The sequence below is a fragment of the Cantharellus anzutake genome, assembly GCF_015039405.1.
Source record: "Cantharellus anzutake strain C23 chromosome Unknown EI90scaffold_43, whole genome shotgun sequence".
Taxonomy (NCBI): domain Eukaryota; kingdom Fungi; phylum Basidiomycota; class Agaricomycetes; order Cantharellales; family Hydnaceae; genus Cantharellus; species Cantharellus anzutake.
The window spans coordinates 361,311-381,942 of NW_024066993.1; positions in this window are offsets into that span (position 1 = coordinate 361,311).

The following is a 20,632-nucleotide window of genomic DNA, read 5'->3' on the forward strand; positions in this document are numbered from 1 at the left end:
AACTAAATGCAAAAGAATTTGAAAATGTGCTTAGAGCGCCTTTCTGAAAAATTTCCTGCACCCGGATATCACATATGGATGGTTTTGCACTTGCACAACAAATTTGTTCTTGCACAAATGAACCTATTTCATACAGAAATAATATCCCAAGCCACCAGGTAGTTTTTACCCATAGTAGGCCTATTGGGCCTGGATCCTGGCTGATTAGGCTGCAATGGCACCTTACAAGTTGCATCAACCTGTGCTGAGGATACCCCCCTCAAGCCCACAGAAGTGTGACTTTGGCCGCAGAAAGCGGGCCAGACAGGTGCGCCATTTGGACAAGGAAATGGTCATTTTTTGAATGTATTTACTTCCGAAAAAGGGAAATTTGAATTACAGTTTGCACAGCCACCCCGAAACCAGGTTTACAGCATGACACAACTAACTCAACCTTTTTCCCAGCGTGACACGTGACAAAACCTTGATTTGGGCCGGACCTCGAGGCCAGCATGACGCGTGACAGGTTGTTGGTCATGTTAGTACAGTATGTTATGTAAGCTGGATGACAACCTCGGGATCAACCATGTCGGGATCTACCTCATATGGACAAACCATTGACTACTTATGGGCAGACATCAGGATGCCTCTGAAAGGAAGCCTAACACTGTTCAATGTATATGTGACATTATTGAGGGCACAAGGCTGATCAAATGTACAAATTGCTGCAAGACTTCAAAGACAGCCTCTTCATGACCACACCATGTGAGGTGTTAGAACAAGAAGATGAACAATTAATGAATCTCAATAGAGAAACTAAGCAAGAACACAAGGACAAAGAGGACAGAGGATGGATGTTGTCCCACATTTTTCAGATTTTATTTTATATGGAACACCTTGGTTTTATTTTTGGATGTTTTTACTTCATGTTGTTCCATGTTGCCATGAATTTTTCGAATTTTACCTTGGAACCTTTGCACATGTTTGGAATCTCTGGATTCTAATATCAATTCAATTCATATTTATCTATGTATTTATTGTACATTCTAATAGGAAAAGCATACCAAAAAAATGACTAATACCAAAGTATTGCTGCTACTATTGAAATTTATGGTCCACACCAATTAATGAAAACAATAAAAAATTACTAATACAGTGTGTCATATCCATACATACCCAATCCTGATTTGACTCCTGGACCCCCTTTCCACCACCTCCAGAGTCCTACCCTACTCCCATCCACTCTGATCCCCACCTTTGGATCTGACTGTCAGGGGACGTCCGGCTATCCAGCCCCCCTTTACTCTAAGCAATATCAATGATGTAATCATTAGCCAAGATTGTGTGAGATAATTACGTAGTTAGAATGCAGATATAACTCATTGTGCTATATTCGCTATCACGTCACCTGTCATATCCATACAATCCCGACCTCCGCTCCGGGCTCCTGGAACTCTGAACTCCGACTTCCGGAGCCCTACTTCCCTTCCATCACTTTCTCCTTGCCGACTCCCAAGAGGTTATCCCACCTCCGGCTCAGACACCACCTTCGGTCTGACTCCGGAACATTCCGGGTCCGACCCCAACCTCGACACCTTCCAGACGAGTACACAAAACCTATGCTCCCGACTCCGGACCTCTGCTCCGGTATCCCATTCACGTCTCGTCTCCGGAACCTCCGGTCTTAGCTCCGACCTCGGACTTTGACCCCACCTCTGCTTATACCCATTGTATTGGTTAGCTCATTCCATTTAATTACCTTTGCCAATATTCCGGAGTTTAACCTCCGAGTTCGGACTTTCCGGACTTACTCCGGACCTTGCAACTATTGCATTGTCCATTTCAATTCCGCTATTCTCCCTCATTCCTATTTGGGCTGCTGCTTCCTTCTATTCAGTCAGCTAGCCATTCCCAACTCCCATCCTCCTTCCTTCCTCCTTGGGCCTTGGCCCTTCATTCCTCCTTTGGGAAACACCATTGAGTCAAACACTTGACCCTCGGTGTTGTTCCTCTTTCCATCTCCCTTTGTCTCCTTTTGCCCTACCCTTGTTCCTTTTGATTCCGGACCCCTCCTTATATACAATGTACCTAGTAACTTGTAACCTCAGTCCGAAATCGACATGAATTCCCCCAAGAGACTTTCCCTCTGCTAGATCCGAAATTAGGGACCCCTAGGACAACCAGCAATGGCACAGCACTCCACCTGAGTCGCTGAGGCTGAGGTCCTTCCATGCTAAGTCTCCGATTCCACTCCGGAGTCGTCCGAATCCGCACGTTCTAACATCACCCCTTACCCAATATTCCCTCATTTCCCACATCATCTATCTTCCTATCTGATGTCGTGTTTCTATCGGTTACCATCTATTCCCAATGTAACCACGCTCTCGTGAGTTAGCAGAACTCATGTATATAAGGCTACTATGCCAGCTGGGCTAGCTCCCCAGCTTTGATATCGATTAGTTTCCCAGGGATATCCTTACGCCACGAATAGACGTGTGGACTCTGACACTGACCCCACCTTCCTCTCCTCCTGACTCTCTCCCAACCAATCTCTGCCAAGGTATGACCTCCCACTCCCATCCCATACCCTGAACCCAGACACTGATCGTACCTCCACCCTGAGATCCCATCCTGGTCCTGACCTTGGACTTTGACTCCACTCTGGCTTAAGTCCATTGCATTGGTGACCTCATTTCATGTAAATGCCATTGCCAATATTCCTTGGACTTCCAATCCCACCTCCATAAGCTCCACTACCTCCTGTCAGAGACCAGATCGAGATGAGGGATTGTCTCCATGGCGGAGGGCTTTGGCCTCAGCAACTCAAGCCAGGAGTGCTGTGCCAAGTTACACATCTGTGCCCTAATTTACTTATTGGCAACAAGAACTAAAAGGGGGTCAACTCTAGTCGATTTTATTACTGAAGTGTAACCTATGTACAAGTTGAGTATATATATAGTTACAGCGAGGGCGGGCCTGTAAATGGCAGGGCCGAGCGGAGTGGAGCTAACAGAGTTAAACATTAGCCGATTGAATATTACTGACAAGTTGGGTTATGGGGTTAGCGGAATGGTAGGCGATAACCCAGAAATGGAAAGGAGGGATAGGCCCAAAGGTGGGCTTGCAGGGCAAGTGAGTGAATTGCCCAGTGGAGGCAGGAGTGCGCTAGCGGACGTCGGAGCTGTCCGGAAGCCTTCAGGGCTCCGTACTTAGGGAGGCATAGGTAATATATTGAAAAGAGGGGGTGGTGACCATTGAGGGAAGTGGAGGTGATTGTGGAATATGGGAGCTCCGAGGTTAGTGAAGAAGGAGTGGAGGTAGTCTGGAGAGATCAGAGGTAGTGGAAGTTGATGGCTGTGGATGGATATGACACCTCTGAGTTTTGTGGACCTCCCTTGGCACTTTCTCCATTTGTAGTCTATACTTTGCATTTCTCCCTCACCCTTATTTGGACTACTTGTCAGAGACTGGATTTAGGATGAATCTATGTTTGGAGGGCTATGGCCTCAGCGACTCTACCAGGAGTGCCGTGCTGTCAGGGGATGGACCCCGGGTCCCCATGACCCCTCTCTCTATAACCCAGAGCCTGACCTGTAACAGCCCATCTCAGGGCACAATGCTACTGTGGGTAAGAAAGCGAGAAGAAGGTTAACTTCTCACTTTCCCACAGTGGCCCAATATGGCGAAAACTTCCGGGGATACCCGGAAGTCACATGAGAAGTGGGAACCGGGCCCGGAGCATGCAGCGCGTGGAGCATGTGGGGCAGAGCATGCATGCGGGTCCGGATGCGGGTCCGGGTCTGGGCTAGTCAGGGTGTGTGCCCTGACACGTGCCCAGTATCACATTGGTGCCCTAATTTATGGACTGAGGAGTCTTCTAGAAGAGGGGGGTTAACTCTAGTCAATTTGTTCACTGAGGTGTATGGTAACTACAAGTTATGTATATATAGATACAGAGGGAGTCTAGGTGGTGGGCCCATAAATGGCAGGGGCTGGATGGAGCTGACTGTCAGGGCACACCCACCTGACCCGGGTCCACCCGGACCCACCCAACCACACCTCACCTGCTGCCCCACTGCCCATCCCTCTCCTTCCTCCCTCCTCCCTCTTTCCTTCTTTCCTTTCTCTCTTTCTTCTCTTTTCTTTATTTCATTCTTCCCATCATTCTCTTCCTGTTTATTCCTTCTATCTACATGGGCCACTTTCCTTTGTATCAATGTACTATTGACCTGTCTGGCCCAGACACCCTGGATGGCTTCCCACTGTGCCCAGCATGCACGCCTGCAGCAGACACTCTCAGGATCCCCTGTGGGGACACCTGGATGGCTGCGGCTGTCTCCAAGGATGATGTGGCACCTGGCATATCTGTCATATCCATACAATCCCGACCTCCATTCCGGGCTCCCGGAACTCCAAACCTGACTTCCAGAGTCCTGCTTCCCTTCTGCCACCTCCTCCTTGCCGACTTCCAAGAGGTTATCCCACCTCCGGCTCCAACACCACCTTCGGTCTGACTCCGGACCTCCGCTCCGGAATCCTGTTTGCATCTCCGTCTCCAGAACCTCCGGTCTTAGCTCCGACCTTGGACTTTGACCCCACCTCCGCTTATACCCATTGTATTGGTTAGCTCATTCCATTTAATTACCTTTGCCAATATTCCGGAGTTTAACCTCCGAGTTCGGACTTTCCGGACTTACTCTGGACCTTGCAACTATTGCATTGTCCATTTCAATTCCGCTATTCTCCCTCATTCCTATTTGGGCTGCTGCTTCCTTTCTATTCAGTCAGCTAGCCATTCCCGACTCCCAACCTCCTTCCTTCCTCCTTGGGCCTTGGCCCTTCATTCCTCCTTTGAGAAACACCATTGAGTCAAACCCTTGACCCTCAGTGTTGTTCCTCTTTCCATCTCCCTTTGTCTCCTTTCGTCCTACCCTCACTCCTTTTGATTCCGGACCCCTCCTTATATACAATGTACATAGTAACTTGTAACCTCAGTCCGAAATCGACTTGAATTCCCCCAAGAGACTTTCCCTCTGCTAGATCCAAAATTAGGGACCCCTAGGACAACCAGCAATGGCACAGCGCTCCGCCTGAGTCGCTGAGGCCGAGGTCCTTCCATGCTAAGTCTCCGATTCCACTCCGGAGTCGTCCGAATCCGCAAGTTCTAACAATATCCATACAACTCCGGACCTCCACTCCTGTTTCTGAACTTCCATCTCCTCCTCCAGAACTCCACATTCTCCACCTCCCCTGTTGGTTGTTGAGAGCCCACTCTACCTCTGGCTCCAACACAACGTCCAACACTATCTCCAATCCGACTCCGGTTTACTCCAGGTCCAATCCCCAACCTCATACCTTCCAGACCAGAGTTTGCGATGCTCCTCACCTCCGGCTCTGGACTCCTGTACCGGAACCCCATCACACTTCCACCTCCGGAACTCTGGTCACATCTCCACCTCCGGACTTTGACCTCCTCCTCCGTCTTATCTCCTTGTATTCCTTATTACATTTCATTTATTATGTCTAGCCAATATTCCGGACTTTGACTTCCGACTCCGGACCCTGCAGTCTCTACTGTATGGTGTCATTTAATCCTCTTGTTGCCTCTTCCTTATTTAGACAGCTGCTTCCTTTCCATATTAGTCAGCTGTCATTCCCCACAACCCCCTCTACTCCTTCCCCTCTTGGCCTTGCCCTTTTGGGAAGCACCATAGAGTTCCAACCCTTGGCCCTTGGGGTTGTTCCCTCATCCAGTCCCCCTTTGTCCTCCTTCCAGTCCCCTTTGTTCCCTTTGGGTCCTCTGACTCCACTCCTGTATTATATATACACTCTGTACATAGTTTCCTGTACCCCCAGCCTGAAATTGACAAGAATAACAACTGGATTGTCCCCCAAAGAGACTCCCCCTGCTAACCTGAAATTAAGGACCCCCTTAGACATCAAGCAGTGGCACAGCACTCCGTTCCGAGTCACTGAGGCCAAGGTCCCTCCATTCCTGAGTCCCTTCTCTGCTTCCGGACATTCCGCCTGCTCATCTCTAACAGCACCCATCATGTGACTCAAGCTGCATGTACATAAATGTACCTGAAGTGGGAACCGAAGAAGTAACCTTCTTCTCACCTTTTCCACTTCAGTCTGAGTGGCCAGGGACTGCTGTCCCTTTCCAGACCTGTGTCAGAACCGTGCAAAGCTTCACCGATGGTAGCCATAGGCGACCGAACGTTGCCTGCTAGTGATACAGGCGTCCTACACACGACCGAACTTCAGCGAGGAATAACCTCACCAATCTCGAGGCTGGGGCTACTTAGGCAAGTGAGCCTGGATTTCGGCTTCAACGACTTGAGGAGGAGCGTTGCACCTCGTTCTCGATGTGGTCCCAATACTTCAGAAGGTTGGAGGTCTTACAGGGAACAGAAGTAAGTTTAGGGGTGAATTTTTAGTTGATTTCGAACTACAGTACAAGCATTAGTTACAAGCTGTATATAAGCACTAGGGAACTGAATAGGGAATAAGTCGCCAGATCTCATGGAGATTGCAGGCAGAGAAAAGAAGAAGGAAAACAAACAAGAAGCATGTGTTTAAGACAGCGAAGGTCAAACGTGACCTTCGCCATGAGATAACAAGGTGTGGTGAAACATGGGACAAGAGGTCACAGCACTCTGTGCCACTAGGTCGTTCAACGACAATTAGGAGAGGGGTTGTGGAGAGGTGGCAGGAAGTGGTTAGACAGCGATGGGCGGTGAGTGGAGTGTGTGGGGAGTGTTCAGGCATGGGAGAAGGCGTGGGAGGAGGTTGTCTGACCCCGGGGAATGCTGGGTCGTGACAACCTGTTAGAATGGGTGGATTTGGATGACTCCAGAGTGGAATCGGAGACTTAGCATGGAAGGACCTCGGCCTCAGCAATTCAGGCAGAGCGCTGTGCCATTGCTGGTTATCCTGGGGGTCCCTAATTTCGGATCTAGCAGAGGGAAAGTCTCTTGGGGGCATTTCAGGTCGATTTCAGACTGAGGTTACAAGTTACTATGTACATTGTATATAAGGAGGGGTCCGGAATCAAAAGGAGCAAGGGTACTCCAAAAGGAGACAAAGGGAGCTGAAAGGAGGAACAACACCGAGGGTCAAGGGTTTGACTCAATGGTGTTTCCCAAAGGAGGAGTGAAGGGCCAAGGCCCAAGGAGGAAGGAAGGAGGATGGGAGTGGGGAATGGCCAGCTGACTGAATAGAAAGGAAGCAGCAGCCCAAATAGGAATGAGGGAGAATAGCGGAATTGAATAGGACAATGCAATAGTTGCAAGGTCCGAGGTAAGTCCGGAAAGTCTGAACTCGGAAGTTAAACTCCGGAATATTGGCAAAGGCAATTAAATGGAATGAGCTAACCAATACAATGGGTATAAGTGGAGGTGGGGTCAAAGTCCGAGGTCGGAGCTAAGACTGGAGGTTCCGGAGACAGAGACACAAATGGGATTCCAGAGTGGAGGTCCGGAGTCAGGAGCATAGGTGTTGCATGCTCGTCTGGGAGGTGTCAAGGTTGAGGTCAGACCCGGAATGTTCCAGAGTCGGACCGAAGGTGGTGTCAGAGCCGGAGGTGGGATAACCTCTTGGAAGTCGGCAAGGAGAAGGTGATGGAAGGGAAGTAGGGCTCTGGAGTAAGTTTCGGAGTTCCGGGAGCCTGGAGCGGAGGTTGGGATTGTATGAATATGACAAGACCCATCAGTATGCATGCCTGGTTCACACCCCGCAAGGGCCCCTCTGCTGGGCGCTACATCTGGACCCCCTCTACCCCAGATGCATCCCTGACACTGACCTAACAGGGTCAAGGGTTAGCTGACTGAATACTACCGACAACTTGGGTTATGGGGTTATAGCATTAGGGGGTTTCATGGTAGGCAAGATTGGTCAAAACTGAATGACTAAACTGAGTCTAGATTGGGTAAGATTGGTCCAAGTTTTGAGGTGGACTTTAGTTGCAGTTTAGACCAAATCAAAAGCATTCACAGTGAAGGGGTCTAAACTGAAGTCTAAACTGGATTCCTGTCGCATTTCCTTATGTCCATTGATAGGTCAGGTGATATTTCTTAGTCATCTCAGCTGCTCTGGACCATGTCTTCATGTCCGGTACCAACAGCAACAACATGAAATACAGGAATTAACCCATCATCCTGTTAGGATCCATAGTCCCACACCACAGGTGGTTAGGGACTGAAGGCCTGCTAGGTGCTTAATCGCTGACATGGTGTGTCCATGCCACACAAGTGAGTGCCCACAACTAACCTCATGTTGTCCTTTGTGTTTCACTTGCTTTTTTGTGATTTGATTATTATGTCTTGCAACAGTCCCCAATTTTACAATGCCCTTTTGGTCCTCCCTCATTCTTACACTTACAGCATGTTGTTACATATGTAACTCCGTTGGGACACTTGGATAACAGAAAGGATGGTGATAATGTGTAACTGCACAGCGGTATAAGTAGTCGAACTAATAACAAGACATCAGACATAAGTAATGGAAGGTAAAACATGAAAGCATTGCATGGAGATAAGACAAAGGAAGAATACAAGGTAGAAAGGGGTATGATATCTACTGAAAATATGGGCATGAAGTGCATACTGGTATCGTCATGGCTCGTTGTCAGGGCAATAGCCCCAAACCCCGAGTCACATGTAAATTAGATACATATAGTCACGTGGGCAAGCGGGAACCTCCGGGTAACCGCTTACACACCACCGTAAAATACACTATCTTGTATCACTTACGGCCTTGTGTGCTGAGCCACCCTAAGACCTCACACTCATCCAACATGGCCCCTTGGTGGCATGTCTGTGACTGGGTCTGGTGGACAAAAGGGTGTGGTGGAAGGATAACTGTATGGAGAATGGAACTGTACAGTAGCGTGCTGGCGGAGTTTACAAATGGTATATCTAAATCCACAGTCCAGTCTTGAGTTGAGTCTTGGGTCAGTTTAGACCATTTGGGGCATGTGAGCCCCAATGGCTAGATTGACAAGATTGACCAGTTTTGATCAATCTTGGGTCAGTTTAGGATTTCAGTCTAGACACCTGTCATATCCTGGAATCCTGACCCTGCACTCTCCCACCTCACTACACCTTCCTCACAACCTCACCATCCCCTACACCATACCCCCCCACTTCCCAATGTCACCTTCCTTCCCAACTGTCTCAGCTCTGGCCTGGATCTCAGCACACTCGACCTTGGCCACTCCCATCCCAGAAGCTTGGCCCCGAGTTGGAACATTCGGAGACTCCGGATTTGCTCTGACCTCCCAACGGATCTCCAGCATCGTGTGACATACCTCTAAACCATTCCTCCTCCCATTTCATTTAGTGGAGTCACCCAACATCCTTTGGATATGTAACTCCAGCTTCGGAGCTAACCGCATCCTCCAGTGATCCTGCTCACATCATCATAAATTAGTCACCTTCCATTTGTAGTATGACTGTTGTCTTCTTTCCATTCAGTCGGCTAACTTCCCCTTACCCATTTCTCGTTCCCATTCACCCTCCGGCCTTCTACTCTGCCCTCCTTGGCCTGACACCTTGGTTCCCCGTTAAGGATATCGTTCAGGACCTTTTGGGACCTTTCGGTATCATTTGGCACTTTTCAGTGTTTGTCAGTATCACTCGGACTTTGACTAAAGTCCTTCTCTTCCTCCCTCTATATATACCTGTAGATTAGAACCCTTTGTACCTCAGTTCTAATCTCGACTAAAAGTTACCCCAAGTCCCTCTATGAGTGAATCCCAACCTCTTCCTACAAGATACCTCAGACACATGAAATAAAAGGACTAACTGAGACGTAACAGAGGCACAGCACTCCCTCTGAGTCGCTGAGGCCGCATCCTTCTTAGAGCCTCTTGTACCACCCAGCAGACTTGGGCTTCCTGGAGAAGCTTCAGTTCACTACTGGAGCTCTTGGATCCCCTCTAGTTGAGCCCTGCCTGCATTCGGACTCATGCACTTTACCCTCATTCGGGGTTTTTGACAACACCTGTTTAGACCAATCTTGCCTACCATGAAACCCCCTATTATGTAAACACATTCTAAAATTCCGGTAAAGTTATTTAATTTACAAGGCACCCATGTCATCGAAACAGTTTTTTGGAGTTGATTTTTGGGAGAAGAAAATAGCATTTATTAATATTTGGTATAGCCACCCTTTGCCTTAATCACTGCCTCAATTTTCCTAGGCATACTTTCAATCAAATTCTGACAAATCCTTGGTTCTATCTTGTCCCATTCCTCCTGAAACTGATCCCACAGCTCATGAACACTATTTGGAGGTTCTTTCACATGATTCCATAAGTGTTCGGTTGGATTGAGGTCTGGGGACTGGGAGGGCCACTCCATGATCCTAATACCATGATTGTTGAACCAGTTATGGGCCCTTTTGCTGGTATGTTTGGGATCATTGTCCTGTTGGAAGAGGACATGGGCAGGGTTCTTGCCATAATATGATAGGGTTTGTTGGAGTTCATCATCCAGGATTTGGCAGTAAAGCTCCCCATCCATCCTCCCATCAATCTTGCATGCCATCCCAACCCCATCCCACATCATACATCCCCACACCATGACTGATCCACCACCAAACTTTTTGGTCCCTTGCACCAGCCTGTCACTGAGAGGCTCACCCACCCTCTTCCACACCCATTTCCTCCCCTCTGAGCCCAGGTGATTAACCTTGGTCTCATCTGACCACACCACTCTCTTCCAGTCCTCCAGAGTCCACTCTTTGTGGTTGATTGCAAAGTTCATTCTGTTTTTCCTATGCTTCCTGCTGAGCATAGGCTGCTTCTTCTTCACCACTGCTTTCCAACCAGCTTCCTTCAAGTGCAGGTGGACAGTCTCAGGTGAGAGGCTCTTGTTGGTGATTTTCCGGAGCATTTGGGTGACTTGGGAAGAGTTGTCAGCCTTGCCAGAGTTAATGAGGCATTGGGTGTGGCGAATGTCAGTCCCTGACAGCTTGTGTGGAACCCACCACTGGGCTTAGGGACATCAGGACAGTGTTGAGACCAGAGCCGAGTGATGGTGGAAGCTCCATGGCCAGTAGTAGATGCAATCTGGCAAGCACTGTGACCAGAATCAATGAGGGAAAGGACTTGGGCAGTTTGTGAAGCAGATAAGGGTCACATTTTAGATTTGGGGGCATTATAATGCAATGTCCTTTGGTATTTATGCTCCAGCGACGTCAGTCTGTTTACTAGTTTGTACAGTAAACAATGTCACATGACTTGACATGTGATATCTTGTTTTTTAGGTTGTGCCAGGTGCACTCCAAAAAACCATTTTGATGACATGGGTGCCTTGTAAATTAAATAACTTTACCAAAAATGGACGTATTGCTTAGATAATTTTCAGATCTGTAAATGAGATAGTAAGTAATATCCCATGAATTTATGAGAATTTTAGAATGTGTTTCCATAATGTTGTAAGCCCATCAAGTGAAAAGTGCCAAACATCAAAACGGTTTTTTGGACAACTGTATAACCCAGAAGTGGAATGGAGGGATCAGTCTGAAGGTGGACTTGCAGGGTAGGCAACTAAATGACCCAGCAGAGGTGGGGGTGTGCTTGCAGATGTTGGAGCTGTCTGGAGACCTTCAGGTGTCATATCCATACATACCCGATCCCAAACCGACTCCCGGACCCACATCCTCGTCTCCTCCAGAGTCCTACCCTACTGCTGTCCATTCAGATATTCACCTTCGGACCTGACACCACTCCTCCTCTTACTCCTCATGTCACCTCCACCCTTCTGTCCTTCTCCTACCCTATCTCTGTCCACTCCAATACTCGCCTTCGGACTGAACATCACTCCTCTCGCCACCCTCCTCTTCTTACTCCTCATGTGTGAGGTCTTTGGGTAGCTCAGCACACAAAGCCGTAAGTGATACAAGTATGTGTATTTTATGGTGGTGTGTAAGCAGTTACCCGGAGGTTCCCGCTTACCCACGTGACTATATGTATCTAATTTACATATGACTCGGGGTTCAGGGCTATTGCCCTGACATTTTCCCCCCTTGCGTTGCATTTGCGATGCATACAAGGTTGATAGTGAAAATAAAACAAATTTTTAATAATTGATTTACATTGAGTTTGGAATTGTCAATGAGTGTTTTTTGTTGTCACCACTTTAAAGTGGGCGATTTTATACATGTCGGTGAAGGAGGGAGGGAGGGTTTAAGAAATAAATGAGTGTGGGCCATTACTTTGAGGTGAACGGCGATACATGGGTATCGCAGGGAGAAAAATAGTGGAGTTTATCGAAAATGAATTTCGACCCAAAGATTGTATGTCTTTGGTGTTCCTCACTTGTTCCGTGAGGGTTCATGTGTAAGTGGTGTTTACACACGAGCGGTGGTGGATGTGGGTTTTTTGGCGGAGTGGAGATTTCCACAATTGTTACTTGCGGTTCCTCGCATACAGTATTGTGTGCAGGGCCTCGAGTTGGGGGAAGGTGTTTTCATGGGTGCCTCGATGGCATATTACCGTGTCACTTTCCCTTTTCTCAAGGGTGGAGTCATTGCCCCGGAGGAGGGTTTTCCTCCGGGTTGTTCATCTGGACATCCGATTGCTGCGTCGGATGTGATGACATAGCCTGGGCTACATTGTCGGGCTGTGGGCTCGACGAAGTGGGTGCTCCCTGGGTGGGAGCAGGTTGTTGTGTTCCTGAGCTACTTGGCTCAGGTGTGGAGTACGGTAGGTCTACCATTCTTCCCATGGGGAAGGGTGGTCGTTGGGCTGGTTGTCCAGCGTGGAGACTTGCATCTCTTTCCCGGTATTTGGAAGCTTTCGCTTCCTGTTCTGCAGTTCTTGCGGCACGTTCCTCAGGAGTCCTGAGTGGTTTGAACTGCGACTTTAGATAGGTGGCTTTGCCTAGACTTTCCCAGGAGATTTTTCCTTTATTCTCCGGGGAATTATACTCCTCTGCGAGTCTTGCAATACTCGGGAGTCCCAAGAAGTATTTCTCGGTTTCCTTTGCTTTATCGCGAAGGGTTCTGTGTACCTTGCCACTTTTGAAGGCGGCTTCGGCCTGTTCGTACCAGTGTACGAATTCTTTCCCACTCACGCTTGTCCACCAAGTGTATGTGGCGTCGTGCACCGCTTCTGACCCCACTATTCTCCTCATGGGGAAGTTGGGGTCGAATGTTACGTCGACTGGAGCTTCGACTTTGCTGAACTCGTTGAGTTCGGCGGTCTCGTATGGCATGTGGACACTTCCCTGCAGGGTAGCTTGCCCATAGGGTGCTGAGGTACTCAGTGGCCCACTGCCTCTGGCAGTGGTCCCCGTTTTAGGGTCTGCCGTCAGTTGCCTACTGCTCTCCCTCTTCCCCTCGACATGGGTTTGCCCTTCTGAGGGCGGGCCCTTATGCAACCCGGACAGGGTCGCCTGCCCACGGGGTGGCAGGATAGTCGGTGCCCCAGCACCGTATCCCCTCCCCCTGACCTGGGAGGCCCCCGTCATGATGGGTTTGGCAGCGAGGTCTGCCAGTGCGCGTGCCTCTCTGAGCTTGCGTTTCAGTAATTCGATCTCCCTTTTTTGGAGATCGACTTCTCTCTCTGTGTCTTTCAGAGAGTCAAAGATGCCCTCAGCATCTCTTCGTGCTCTGTTGTATTTGCGCCTCCAGTGGGCGCAATGGTCGCAGGCGTCTTCTGACGCCCTCGAGTTATCAGACCGTGCCCGCTTGGACGGTCTGGACGAGGAGCCGCTGTCGCTCCCTCATCTCCCTCCTACGAGGGACTTCATTTCTTTCAGCTCCTCGCAGAGCTGACCTGTCTGAGCAGCTACCGCTGACGCGATGGCTGATTCCCAGCCTGTATTTGGCTGGGGTGTTGTTGGACCTGGGCCGAATTGGCCGATCCAGGGGTTAATCTGGCCAGGGAAGTTCCCTGGGGAGTATGCCTGGGGCTGCAGCAGCAAATGCTGCCCCTGGAATGGCGCTTGTTGCGCCATCGGTGCAGTTTGCACCGCATATGGTTGGAAGCCCCTCTGAGGAGGCTGAGGGTATGCGGTGCCTGTTAGCAACGTGGATGGTTGTTGGTTCGCGGCACTCATTTGTGCTGCATGCATCGTGTAGTCCATGGCGCTTATCTGCACCTGGTGTTGTTGTTGTTCTGGGGAGCCTTGCTCCCCGGGTTGTCGTATTTCGATGTCCAGTGGCTTGTTTGGATCGAACTGAGGGTTGCCTCCCCCAGAGAACGACATTTCGTCGTTATGTTTCTCATGGTGGTGGGAGGGGTTTTCGTTCTTGCATGTGTGGGATTCGCCGCAGTTGTGTGTTCTTTTGCACGTGAGCCTGTGGTTCATGTGGTCTAGGCGAGTTACTTGCCTAGCCCATGTGATCTCTAGTACATGGTGTGGCTGTCTGGGCGAGTTACTCGCCCAGAACTTTCCCACGCTCTTGGCTGTGGGCCATCGTCCCTCGGCTTTACTTCCTCTGCCTCCGTTTTTGGGGGCGTAGTGATGCCGAGAGTTCCCTGTCTTCTTTGATAGGGAGTTTTTCTGGTTCCCTTACATTTTGTAAGGTGAGGTACTCGTCCAGGTGGACGAGGTCGTTGGAATTTCCTAGGGGTTCCCATGTGGTGTCCCCTAGTTCCCATTTGACCTTAAACCAGAGTTTGTTGTGAACCCACCTGTGGTTTAGGATTTTGCAAACTACTGCTTCGCGATCGGGGTCTTCCCCAAAATCGTAGAATATGTTTACTTCCCTATTTGGGAAGATTTCCTGGTCATTTGGCTCGTGAGGTATGAGCCGGGATACGTGGAATCTTGGGTGGATTCCACGTTGTTCAAGTTGTGGTGGCAACTTGAGGATGTAGTTTGACGTCTCTGGAAATGTTTCCAGAATTTCGTAAGGCCCTATGTATAAGGGTTTTAGTTTTCCTGCCCTCCCTTTGGGTAGGTTCAGCTTATCTGTGGATAAGTATGCAAGCTCGCCTTTTCTCAAAGGTGGGTCTGGGCGTCTTTTCTTATTCACCTGGATTGTTTGAGCAGTGTGATTGTGTATTATTGCGTCATGTGCTGCCATGAGGTTTTCCTTCGCTTTTTGGGCGAAGTCATTTACTCCCGGGTAGTCCGAGAGTGGTGCTGTTAGGCACATCTTTGGCATATGGCCGTAGATTAATTTGAATGGGGAAAATCCTGTCGATGTGTTCGAGCTCACATTGATCGCGAATTCTGCCATCGACAGTTTCGCTGCCCAGTCGCGTTGATCTGGTCTAACCATCGTGCATAGTATTTGTACTACTTTTTGTATCATTCTTTCCACTTGGCCGTCGCCTTGTGGGTGGAATGCAGTTGTGAATTTCAACTGCACACCGAGTATTCGGTGTAATTCACGCCAAAATTTTGACGTGAATTTCGAGTCTCGATCTGATATGATTGAGTGTGGTAGACCATGGAGTCTTACAACTTCACGAAGAAATATGAATGCTAGTTCTAGTGCATTCGTTGTTGTCTTTATTGGAATTAGGTGGATGTTGGACGTCAACCTACAAATGATTACCCAGAGGTAATCATATCCCAAGCTTGTTGGGAATGGACCTGTGAAGTCCATGGCTATTGACGACCATGGTGTCTCCGGGGTCGGGAGTGGGTGAAGCATTCCGGGATTTCTCCTGGTGCTTTTCTTTGTCGTTTGACAAGTTCCGCAAGACCTACAGAACTTGTGGGTATCCTTCCTCATCGACTTCCACCAGAAGTGTCGATGGAGGGTTTCCACTGTTTTCTTGGATCCTATGTTTCGTGGATGTTCTCGAGGATTATTCCTCGAATGGACTTCCTTTCGTAGTTCCCTTTTGGGACTACTATTTGGGTCGTTCCTCCTTCTCCAAGTCGGGTTATCAGCCCATCTTTTACAGAGAAGTTTTTGAAATTTCCCGGGTTCTCTAGGATTTCCCGGTGGATCTGGCTTTTCGAGTATCCAGATTTTATTGCCTCAATGAGGTCTTTCTCTTCGAAGTGTTTTCGAAGGTTCTCTTCTGGAATTATGATTTCTTCCAGATTTTGGGCGCTCCCCCCTAGAGCTTCCTCTAGGGTATTTCTCGCGCGTATCGCTGCGAGTCTCTTTATCTCTGAGTTTTTACTCAGGGTACTGCTTAGTAGCAGTTCTTCGTATTCCTCGATTCTGTTGGGGATAATGTCTTCTGCATTTTTGTCCAGGTGGATGTCCGCCGACACATAGTTGTCGAAGTGCAGATCCTTGTCCATTGATGAATTGTAGTATCGTGAGAGTGCATCTGCCACTTTGTTCTTGTGGCCTTCCATGTATTTTATTTCGCAATTGAAGCTTGCAAAAAAAAAGGCTTGCCATCTCAGGTGTCTACCTGAGTTGTGGTTTTTCGCTTTGAAATATTCCAAAGCTTTGTGGTCCGTGATTACTGTGAATTCACAGCCTCCCATGAGGTCGTCTTGCCATCTCATGAGTGCTTCGAGGACACCCAGTGCCTCGAGCTTGTAGGCGAAGTACCTACATTGTGTGTTGGTGAACCTTTTGGACATGAATGCGGCCAGGCGGCAAGTCTGCCACCTTTTGCCTTGTCCAATTAATGCACCCATGCCCGCTGGGCATGCGTCTGTTATGACCCAGATGTGGAGTTTGGTCCTCTCTTCTTCTGAGAGGCTTTCCGGTGGGTTCCACTGGACGGGCTTCAGGATCGGAGCCCTGCATGCTAGACGTTTGATCTTGTCAAAGCATTTCTGGTGAAGTGGTGTCAGGGCACGCCCACCTGACCCGGCCCCACCTAACCCGGTGCCCCACCATCCACTCCTCCCGACCTCCCCCCTCTTCCCCTTTTCTCCCTCCCCTTTCTTCTTCTCCTTCTTTTCTATTCTCTCTCCTCTTTATTCCTTTCTTATCACACGGACGACTTCCTTTGTATCAATGTACCATTGACCCGGCTGCAGTGCAACGCGCCCGAACCCGGACACACTGGATGACCCCCCACACACCGGACGCTCCTAGGACCTCTTACGGAGGTACCCAGATGGAGGTGGCTGTGTGCTCGGATGACGTGGCGCTTCCCACGTGGCCTTCAACCACATGTATATAAACACAGCCTAAGTGGGAACTGAGAAGCAACCTTCTTCTCACATTTCCCACTTTAGGCAAGTAGCTTACACTTCCTTTGATAATGACAATAACACATTTCCCACTTTAGTCTTAGTGGCCAGGGACCCTTGTCCACTTTGGGCCCATTGCTACGCGCGCCCGCGTCATACCTACCAGACCCTCAGCCTCGGGCGATACACCCGGGCGCTCTCGACCCCGGGTCGGTCCCTGACAAGTGGTGTCCACCTGAATGTCTGCTTGTTTGAGCAGATTGTTTGCAGTGGTCCTGTGTAACTGCTGACGTTTGGCATGAATATCGATAGATATTCTACCATTCCCAGGAATCTTAGGACTCCTGTGTGGTCTACTGGCTCTCGCCAGTTGCGGATTTTTTTCCATTTTATCTGCTTGAGCGTGGATGCCCTGTTCATCCACACGGCTTCCTAGAACGTCTAAGATTGGGGCAAATGGCTGGAATTTTTTCTGGCTTATGTAGAATTTCGCCCCTTTTAGGTGAGTGAACAACCACAATAGTGCTTTATTGTGGTTTTCCACTGAGCTTGTGCTGGTGAATATATCGTTGAACCAGACGTGTAGGCATCTGCCTACTTCTCCTCATAGTTCCCAGGTCAGTGCGTGCTGGAAGGTGCAGGGAGCGTTGCAGTCTCCTTGCTGCATCGTGTTTGAGTTGTACATCCCGTGGGGCATAGAGAATGTCGTCCTATGGACGTCATCTGGGTCCACGCGTATTTGTTTGTACGCGTCCGACATATCAATCTTGGATCGGTATGTTGCTCTGGTGACTGATTCTTGGATCAGTCACATGTCTGGCATTGGTGTGACGTCGAGGATCGTGTTTGAGTTACGATTCCTCGCATCTATTACCGTGCGCAAAGATCCATCTGCTTTGCGGATGCACAATAGCAGGCATGCTCGCTCGCTGTTCGCGGGATACCACCATCCTGCTTTTACATAGTGATCTATTTTGGTCGCTAGTGCTTCCTGCAGTGCTGCAGGACATCTTGGGGTGTTTTCCCGAAATTTCTTGTTCGGATCCTTCAACGGGATTCGATGGTTCACCTCCCTCAAGGGAGGCATTTCTAATGGCGCTGGCACCATTACGGTTTTGAATTTTTCTCTCCACCACTCCCTGAGTGTTTCGAACTCGGGGTTGTTCATGGAGAGACCTTCCAGGTGTGGTACGTCTGGAAGTTCTAGTCCTTCCGGACTAGGATTGGGCCAACCTTCAGGGTATTTTCTTTTGATTACCCTGAGGTGTGTTTCAATCCTGCCTCCCTGTCAGGGGGGCTTCTTTTTTGGTTGTTCTCGAGCTCTTGCTCGAGTTTTCCATCCGTGTGATCTCATCACACGGTCTTCGCTTATTCCAAGGGTGTCTATGTTGCCCTTGTTCACCGTTCTCACTTTGTGGGACCGGAAGTCTAAGCTTACCTGGTTTTTGTTTAACCAGGGGGTGCTGAAGATGGCGTCGTATCTGTCAATGTTGATTACATCGAAGTAGTGTTTTTCTACCTGGCCATTGATCTCAACGTCCACGTTTGTTCCAAACAGGATCTGTGATCTTGTTCCTTTCGTCCCCATTTGAAGGACGACTGGGTTCTCCAATTGGAGAATTGGGATGTGGACCGCACAGACAAAGTCCGGTGATAAAGCATCCGTTTCGGCTCCACTATCGAATAGCGCATAGGCTTTTATGCCTGCTATTTTTATGTGAGCCGTTAGCGTTCTCTTCGTTGAGAGCGGTCTGTTTGCAGGGTATTTTCCTGCATCTTTTGAGATGCGGAATTTCGCATCAAACAAGGGGGACTGGGTTTCGATGGACTTTTGGTCCTTCTTCCCTTTGTCCTTGTTTTCCTTGGGTACTTTGGTGTATTTCCCCAAGGCATCTTTTCTTGGTGCTTCCACCAAGGCTTTGGCGACTTTTTCGTCTGCCGTGTTTTCTAGCTGGCATGCTACAGCCAGTTTGATTTTGTAATTTATGTTGTCATGGTCGACGACTGACATTGGGCCCATCCTTATGGTCCCAACGTTGACTTCCTCACCCTCTGAGTCGGGTGAGTATTGAGGTCCTTCGTATGGGTCCTCTACTTCGAAGCTTGATGCTTTGGAGTTACCACAGTTGTTCTCTGGTTTCTCATCTGATGAGCCTTTCGACTCTTCATCCGTTGAGGTCGTGATCTCCATGGCAGCTATGTGCCTTGGTTTTTCATCGCCCGTTACATTGTGTCTTGGGCAATCTTTCGTTTGCCCTATTTTGCCACATTTGCCGCAAATTGGAACTGACTTTTGGTCAGTTTTCCTCGAGTTTTTCGAGGATGTATCCTCTTTCCATCTGGGTTTCAGCTCTTCAGCCTTCTTTCCTGATGGGAGGGCTCTACCGTGGCTCATGGTTGCCATGGTAGTTGTTTGGGTATAGTAACCTGATTTGTAGGCTGAAGACATCTTCAGCCCAGTGATTATCTCGTCTACACGAGATATTGCTTTTAACATCTCCTCGTTTGAGGAGAAGTCTGCTCTGATTCTATCATGAGCAATCATTTCCCTCTTCCATTCGAGGGGAATGTAGTTTAGGAACCTGGCATTGAAGGACGCCTGGTCTGGCGGCATCACCATCTGGGATGCTGCTTTGGACAGTTCTAGGTAGAACTGTTTTAGGCCTTTTTCCACTTCGTATTTGACATTGCGGTACTTCTTTGTCATGTTCAGCGCAGCAGAGGCTTTAATGAAAGTTCTCATCAATATGTTGAGAACTTCGAGGAACATGCCCTCGTCTCCTCTGAGGAGAGTTTCGTCTCGGAGTCTAATTCCGAGGTCGAATGCGGGCCCCCCTAATCCACAAATCAAGCAGTCCAGGTGGACTTCATCGAATTGGGGACCTTTGCATCCTTGCGAGGCGAGGAATCCCAGTAGTTCTGTGAACCACTGCCAGAACGATTCCATGTCGTTCTCCCCTGACCATTTCTTGTCAGGGAATGCCAGCCCATTCTTTAGGGCTTCAGGCTTCACTCCTTCTGGGTAGGGAGTGAGTATTCTCACTTCGGCCATTCTTATGGCCTTTTCGTACCATTTCTCCAGGTACTCTTCTTGCTCCCCTGCCTTCGCAGGGTCGCTATCCAATGGAGATCTCTCCTTTGGGGGGGTTTTTGCTGGGGGAAATCTTCCTCGCAGCATTTCTTTGGTTTCAGGCGAATTCGCCTGAAGTTGTATTTGTATTCTCTCATTGTTTTGAGAGGGTGTGATTGAGTTACCTCTCTGTTCGAGAGGTCCATCATAAGTGGATGTTTGGCCGAACCTTTGGTACGTGCCAATTCTCCTCCTAATCTCTGAATGATGCCTTCTTTCGGCATCGTCTTCTCCTATCCTTGGGAGAAGGATCTCCTTAGTGTCTCTGTCGAGTCGCTGATGATATTCCAGTGTGCTTTCACTGGTGGTTCTTTTCGTGAATTTTTCACGAGTTCTATTTATATCCAGGGGTGTTTATTTGTTTCCTCACTCTTCTGTGAGAAATTTATTTCCTTCAGCAAGTTTGTTTGTTCGCTGATTTTTTCAGTCAATGCATCGATTGCATTGG